Source organism: Tamandua tetradactyla, chromosome 6 (assembly GCF_023851605.1).
Source record: "Tamandua tetradactyla isolate mTamTet1 chromosome 6, mTamTet1.pri, whole genome shotgun sequence".
Lineage (NCBI taxonomy): Eukaryota > Metazoa > Chordata > Mammalia > Pilosa > Myrmecophagidae > Tamandua > Tamandua tetradactyla.
In genome coordinates this window covers 176,491,070-176,498,980 of record NC_135332.1, presented here as the reverse complement: position 1 = coordinate 176,498,980, position 7,911 = coordinate 176,491,070, and the positions used below count along the sequence as shown (strand labels likewise).

The window sequence follows — 7,911 nt, the reverse complement described above, 5'->3', positions numbered from 1 at the left end:
GTCTGACAGTTGTAATAGTCGCAAGGCTCTGGTTGCTGGCAGCTAAGTGCTTACCTGACCCCTATCGTTTTAGGGCCTCCTCATCTCCATTGCTAACTACAAGCCAAGAGTTGATGCGCCTATGCCCAATAGTGCCAATTACCACCCATTGCCCATTACACCCACCTGATCTACAGAGGAGGTCCCACTCTGAGCATTTAATGAGGCTGGTGCCCTCTCAACAAAGCATTCCTAGTGTCCTTGATAAATGGTTTGCCCTCTGAGCCTTCCCAAGAATCATCTGATAGGTCTGACCTGAAATGGATGTGATAAATCAATTTCAGCATGCCCAAATCTCTGAGTCATTCAATCCCTCTCTCCAATACCTGCTGCAGCAGTTCTACCATTCTACTTTGTCCAGCATAAGGCACTGCTTTTTCTATGCTTCTAGGATGCATTTAAGTCACGAGTTCACACATCTCCTGGGGTCTCTGGCAGGATATTAAATTCTGCATCTCAGACAAGTACGCCTGAGTCAATAAACACTTGTCTATCTGGTTTTATGTCCTGCCCCTCTTGATCAAGCCTCCCAAGAATCCAGTTTCATGCATATTCCCCCATTCCTTCTGGGCCATGATGGCAGGTCTAGATCAGGTCTTTTTGTCATAACGGAACTGTTTATGCTGCATTTAGACTCCATAGTCACATTTTTTTGTTTATTATTATATGCATATAATTAATTTCATTGCAGTTAATGAAATAAATGATCCTATGGACAAGGTGCTGTTTAGTGTAGCCTTGGAGATTTTTCCTTCCTGAGACAGGTTTGAAGAATCCCTACCTGTAGCCGTGATTACAGGAAGGTGATTATGTGAAGAGCTCGAAGGATAGGGAAGAGGTGGGAATTGGAACAGGAGAACGACAAAGGAGAAACCAAGGAAGGGCCTGCTCCATTGAGGAGTTTCTTATTCATGCTGATTTGCCTTGTAGAGTAAGGATTGGGATGAGGGTCTGAGGCATGCGCAGTAGGGGGTTAGAAGGGACCTGAGAGAGAACAGCCAGGGTCATCTGGAGAGTAGAAGCAGTATGGGATCTTATTTGTTAACCCCTGATGTTTTTCTGCACACAATGGTGAAAGCAACTGAGTGACTGCATGGAAACAAAACTGCTCTCTTTTCTAAATTATCCTATCTCGTTTCTAGATCTCTCTGGATCCCTTTCAATATTAGATTGTGGGCATTTGTCTGTGAGCTTTAACCTCCATGCTTTGTGGAATCATATGCTTTAAGAAAGTCGTGTCTATTTACCTCTGCATTACCCTCAGGCTCCAGCAGAGTCTCATACCTATTAGATGCCTGGAAGCTTGTTCCATGAATGAATGAATGAATGGATGGATGGTTGGATGGAATAAGTGAATGAAATGAAATGAAAAAGTAAATAGGAGGTCAATGATGCTGCCTTATAGAGTAGGGGGTTTTATTAGATATTTAAATTAACTCAATATAAATGGATGTAGGAGCTCAAGAGGAAACTAATTATTAAATACTAAAGGGAACTATCTATGCAAAAGGATTCCTTAGGGTGGTTTGGAAAAGGAAGCCTAGAAAATGGACATTTTTTCCTACCTTTTATTTCTCATTATTCATTAATAACCCTAAATTTCTATTTAAATCTTGTTAAGTATCTACTAAAATTATCTATTGATTGACACAATAAGGTAACATCTCAGACCTCATGGTGCAAAATCAAAGCCAGCTAGCTAGCTTCTTTCACACTTTGCAGCTAATTTCAGAGGTGAGACTAAGTACCCAGGACTGTGAATATTAGAGACTTTAAAATGATCTGATTCTCGGGCACCACCCACCCAGTAGCTACATGGAATTCACATGATGACACAGGTGGGGGTGACACATCTTACATCCATGTTTTGTGTCTTAGTCTTCTCAGGACCTGATGAGATATGAACAGTAATCCTTGCTTTACAGGTGCGATTTTCAATCAAGGTGATGCAGCCACTCCCTCTCAGAGCTCGGGTCTGTGCCTGGGTCCGTGTGAGGCGAGGGCCTGCTCTCAGCCCCGCTGTCAGCAGTGGGGTGGGAACTCCACAGACACACGCCCGTGGAGCTCTTCATTCACGATACACCGAATCTTTGTAGATGCGGTGAGTGCCAAGTACCAGTCTAAGCCCTGGGGATATACCAGGGAGTGGAGGAGAGAGAAATATTATCTGTTCTTGGAAACGTTTAAGTGTGGCCAGGCCAGGGGTGGGGACAGATAATAAAGATGATGGGTAAGAATAGGGTCTCAGTGAGAAATTAAAGCAGGGAGGAGTAAGGGGAACGGAGAGAGGGAGGGCGCGTCCTGACGGACTGCCTGCAGAGGCCTCCCTGAGAAGGGGGCATTCAAACAAAGACCTGGGAGGTAGAGAGAGCAGCAAGTACAAAGGACCGGGTGCAGGAATGTGCCATGCACAAAGGCAAGTGTGGTAGAAGCCAGGTGAGCATGGTGGCCAGATGAGATTGCAGAGGTAGGGTGGGGTGGGGACAGGTCACATAAAGCCAAAGATGTCATAAAGATGTGGCTCTGGTCTGTGACAATGGGAGACCAACAGAGGTTAAGAGATGAAAAGTGACAGGATCTGACTTACACCGCAAGAGGCTTACTCAGGAACTTATGTCAAGAATAGACTTGTAGAGGGGCAGGGCAGAAGCAAGGAGCCCGGTTACAAATCACTGCAATAACCTGGGTAAGAGGTGAAATGGCTTGGGCTAAGACAGTGACAGTGGGGTGTGGGGGAGAGGAAGAGGTCCGTTTGTAGGTAGATTTTGAAGATACGACCAATAGGATTTGCTGACGGATCAAGTCGCCAGTTTGAGAGAGCAGAGTGAAGGATGATTTTGAGGATTTTGGCCTATGGACCTAGAAGAATGGAGATGCTATTTATTGCAAGGGGAAGACTAAGGAAGGGCAGGTTTATAGTTCAGTTTCGGAAATGCTATATTTGAGATGTGCCTTAATGGAAATGTGACTTAGGCACTTTAATATATGGGTGTGGAGTTAAAAGGAGTGTCCTGGATTGGCAATATCAATTTGGGGTCAACCACACATAGATTGTGTCTAAAGCAATAAGATGGACAAGGTCACCAAGGGAGTGAGAATAGTTGGGAAATCAAAGGGCTGCATGGGCTGAGCCCGCTCCAGCTTTTAGAGGGAGGGAATATGAGCAAGACCACGTGAAGGGGAACCGGGAGGCCCAGCCATGGAGGCAGGAGGATGCCTGTGAGCAGGCAGTCCCCTGGAAGCCCAGTGCAGCCAGCGGGTGAGGGAGAAGGGAGGGGTCACCTGGGCAGCGTGCGGCTGGAGGTCAAGCTGGGTGAGGACCAAGCATTGACCAAAGTGTTGAGTGATGTGGGGTCTTTGGTGACTTTAATAAGGACAGCTGTGATGAGGCGGGCTGAAGGCAGAAGTCCCATTTTTTTTCACGTAAGCAATTTAAGGGTCTTACCTGGCTTTGGTTACACATTGTGTTCTAAATTATATAGGGGAGGCCTAAATAGCAGCCCCAGAATGCTAAGGCATTTCAAGTATTTTTGGTTCAGATTTGATGTTGACCACTCCCCTCATTGTGTGGAGCAAAGACCAGGTCCACCCTGGGTGCTGGACGGTGGCGGGGATCGTGGCTGGGGTCTGTAGGGGCAGCGCGAGGGAGGCCCCTGCATGAGCCTGCAGGGCCACGGGGGGACAGAAGAGTGTGGGCAAACCCCACGCCAGCCCCATGCTGGGGAGGCAGCTCGGGATGAGGCCAGCGCCAGGGAACAGAAGTTTGAGGTTTCCCAGAGGTGGGCTTGGAGTGAGACAAGGCAGAGAGAAGTGGAGGAGCTTCCTGGGCCATTTCCAGGAAAAGTGGTTGGTATTTTACCCATTTCTTCATTCATTTGCCTTTCAGTTACTCAACAAATATCTACTGAGGACCAATTTCAGGTCCGGCGGTCTGGGGTACCAAGGTATGCATGGTCCAGGTAGTGCCACCCCAGGGCACTTACAGCCTGGCTGGAGGCCCAGAACAATAAAAATGCAATTACAACACAGTATGGGAAGTCATTGGTAATGCTGCAACGTATGGAGTCCAGAAAATAGAAACAGCTGTATGTGCTAAAAAGAGAGAGAGAGAGAGAATTCAGCTTGGTTACACAGATGACAGAAGGACTGAGAAGCCAAGAGCGGGATGGTGAGGCAGCCCAACGTTACAAACGGCAGTGAGCCACCCCACCACCCATAGGGGGACAGGGTGGGGGTGATGTGCTGGTCGAAGCTCAGGGCTGGGCTCTCACACGGGACGCTGGACCTTGAGTGGCCACGAGGAGGCAGGCTGGTTGGAGAGGCCAGGGGAGAGAGGAGGGAACTGCTGGCTTCTCTTTCCATCTCACTTGTCTCCCACCTCTGCCCCCACGGTTGACTGAGCTGGGAGCCAGCTGAGGTGGGGCCTGGGGCCTGAGTGTGCAGAGGCCTCCTGCTGAACAGAGCCTATCAGGGGAAGAGCTGGGGGGAATCTGGTCACAAAAAGGTCCAGGACCTTGGAAAACAGCCTGGTGCATTCCTCATGCTGCCCAGGAATTCCACTCCTCTGTATTTACCCAAGAAAATGGAAAATGCGCTCCAAACAAAAACTTGTACATGACTGTTCATCACAGAATTATGCATAGTAGGTAAAAATGGAAACAACCCAAATGTCCACTAACAGATAAATGAATAAATAAAATTTGCTGTCATCCATAAAATGGAGTACTATTTGGCACCAAAGGAATGAAGTTCTGACACATGCGACAGTATGGGTAAACCCTGGAAACACAATGCTAAGTAAAGGAAGTCAGTGACAAAGGACCCCACGTTGTACAATCCCGTTTACTGACAGAAGGTCAGAGGGGCCTGGGGCAGAGAGGCTGCAGCGGAGCTTTCAGCGTGTGGTCAAATGACTGCTTCATGGTCACAGAATTACTTAGCGCAATAATTTTTATGTCATGCTTGGAATGGACCCCAGGTGTTAGGAGGCCTGTTATGGGCTGATTTGTCTCCCCCAAAAGGATCTGTTCAATTCTTTACCCTGGTGCCTGGACCCCATCTGGAAATAGGGTCTTAGAAGATGGGATTTGTTAACTGGGGCCACCCACACTCCATTTGGATAAGCCCTGATCCAGTGTGACTGCTGTCCTTATAAGGAGAGAGAAACCTGGAAGAAGAGACCCCCAGAGAGGGGAGAAGGCCAAGTGGCGAGGGAGCAGAGATTGCGGTGCTACCGCCAAGCACCGGGGTAGCCCAGAACCCACCAGAAGCTGGAGGAGGCCCAGGAGAAGGCAGAGGAGAAGGCAGAGGAGGAGGCAGAGGAGGAGGCAGAGGAGAAGGCAGAGGAGGAGGCAGAGGAGGAGGCCCAGGAGGAGGCCCAGGAGGAGCCTCCTGACAGGTTTCAGAGGGAGCATGGCCCTGCGGCCACCTTGACCTGGGCCTCTGGTCTCCAGCCGCCTGGTCGGCAGGGGGTTGTGCAGCCACCCTCTGCAGATGCCTCGCACCCCAGCTCCCCAGCAAGGCCTGCGTGGGCACCCACACCTCGCCTGCTCCTGCCTGTCCTGCTCTACTTCCCCAGCCCCCTGACCATTTCTCCTGGAAATCCATCCGCTGTCAGGGTCTGGTTCTGGGGAAACCAATCAAAGTTGATTTTGTTAGGTGGAAAATGCATTTTCCAAAGCAAAAGGACTGGACATGAAATAGCCTCTACTGGATGCAGCAAGGCCAGGGCAAAAACTGTTGCAGAGGCCCCAGTAGTAGGCGATGCAACCTGAGCTAGGGAGGCTGGGGGGCCGGAGGAGGGAAGGAGGGGCATGCTGAGGGCCGGCAGATGGACAAGGGTAACGGCAGAAGGCTGGGCAGGGAGCAGCCCACTCGGTGTGGGCAATTGTAGATAGTGACCTGGGAGGCCAGGATGGGGAGGAGGAGGGGGAGGAGGGACGGGGAGGAGGAGGGGGAGGAGGGACGGGGAGATAGGGCAGAACGTGAGTTTGGGATGTGATGGTGGTGTCTCCAGGTGGAAATCCTCACTGCAGTGACACAGTGCAGGGAAGCTACAGGCACAGAGGAGGGTGAGAAGCTCAGGGTGCTAAATATATGTATCTGGGCTATGAAACTGTTAAAGCAGCAAATATGAAAACCCACGGGGAAGGAAGCAAACTCAGCCGCAGCAGCAGAAGCTCAGGAAAATAAGAACCAGGCACAGACAAAACAAAACGCTGAATCCAACCATCTGAAAGTCCTTCCCAATGACTCCTGATTCCTTCTGCTCCATCCATTTATTAATCTAAAATATCCTTCTCCTGGTTGAACCGATGTTTTCTTTAAGCTGAACCGTATTTTCATACGTTGTCTGCCCATTTCATGAGTTTTTCTTTGTCGTCTCTGAGCCTCATTTTCCACCTCATTGGGTAACAGAGGGTCCAAGGAGATAATTCTTGAGAGAAGGGAAGCCCAGCTCTGGACCACATTTAAATGAGACAGAATAAACTTTAGCCTTGCTTATCGAGGTATCTTGTGTTGTCTGTCACTTGCAGTCAAATGTAGCCCAAATAAACACAGTGTGTCTATATTTGTGGGTGTGGAGATGTGTTTTCTGTGTTCATATGAATAAAGAAAATGAATAGGTTGTTATCCTCTATGGACTTGTATTTTTCTAACATATTTAAAAGTGAAAAGGGCAAGTTGCTGAAAAAATGTGTATGATATGGTTCTAGTTAGCTAAGAAATAAAGACAAAATCTTTATAGATGATTTTATATTTGTGTGAATTATGAAAAATACGTGCTAATAGTACTGGTTATCTCAGCGCTGTGGGAGGCTGGGAGGGTGGTAATATTTGCTTTCATAAATCTTTCTAATCGACTTTCACTTTTTTATCACAGGTATCAATATATTAAAATACAAAGAGGGATTTTAAAAGAAAAGGCTAGGGTGAAGAAGACTAGGATGATGATTCAAGACTGTAAATGCTAATTAATTAAGCTAGTTAATAAATTATTTGTTCACCCAACATGCCTTTGCTGAGGAAACATGGGACTGGGGCTGGAGGAAATGAGGAGGCAGCGCGTGGCGGCCCCTGGAAAGGCACGTCCGGCTGGTTCCCGCTGATGGGACTACAGGGGGGCAGAAGGGAAGGAGGGAGAGGCCCCCGCTGAATAAGCCCCAAGCCATTTCCCCACTTTCTAGATACAGAGAAATTGGGTGGCCCGTCTACACCAAACGACAACTGTGACAATTTCTGGAGTTCGCATTCTTCTCTCTTTCCCTGCTGTTTTGGTTGAGGTGAATCACTCCCTGCCCTACATGTTGAGACCCCTGGGCAGTGCCTTTTTTATGCTTGGACCCCCAGTGCCCATACAGTGCCCGTCAGAGAGTCAATAAACTGTTGAATTGAATGGATGACTGAATAAAAGCATGCATGAATGGGTGGGCAATGAGGCCCATTATCCCAAAGCAGGCCACCGTACACTGCACGATTGTATTGAGCATACAGTTGCAATTTTTACTTCATTAAACTTCCTGTTCTTTCTCTGGGCACTGTTGGGCCTGCTAGATAAGAGTCCAGGTGTTCTCTAATAGAAGTCCCACAAAAATGAGGATTCATTTCCATCTTTTAGGAAAGCCTTTAGCCCATCCAGCGAGAGCTGTCTAATTTGACAGCACTCAGATGCTCTTACTTATAGCTAACTTAAATAACTTCGGCTGCAGGTGCGGACAGCTGCCTCAATTTCCTTCAACCCCAGCTGGACTCCCGTCTCCATAAAGGACTCGTCACTATCCCTGCAGATGTCCAGAACGATGCCTGCTTCACTTTGGTTGATGTCCAAAGTTCAGGGCATTGTAAGTGGCATTTGAGTGGCCCTATTCAAAT

At 48.2% G+C, this 7,911-nt stretch overlaps 1 long non-coding RNA gene across 1 annotated transcript; it reads left to right on the top strand.

The window, feature by feature from the left end:
- Nucleotides 1–2,572: 2,572 nt before the first annotated feature.
- On the top strand, nucleotides 2,573–7,003 carry LOC143689067 (uncharacterized). Its single transcript, XR_013178532.1, has 3 exons — nucleotides 2,573–2,725; nucleotides 3,926–4,083; nucleotides 6,923–7,003. It is a non-coding gene; the product is annotated as an uncharacterized LOC143689067 (long non-coding RNA).
- The last annotated feature ends 908 nt before the right edge of the window (nucleotides 7,004–7,911 follow it).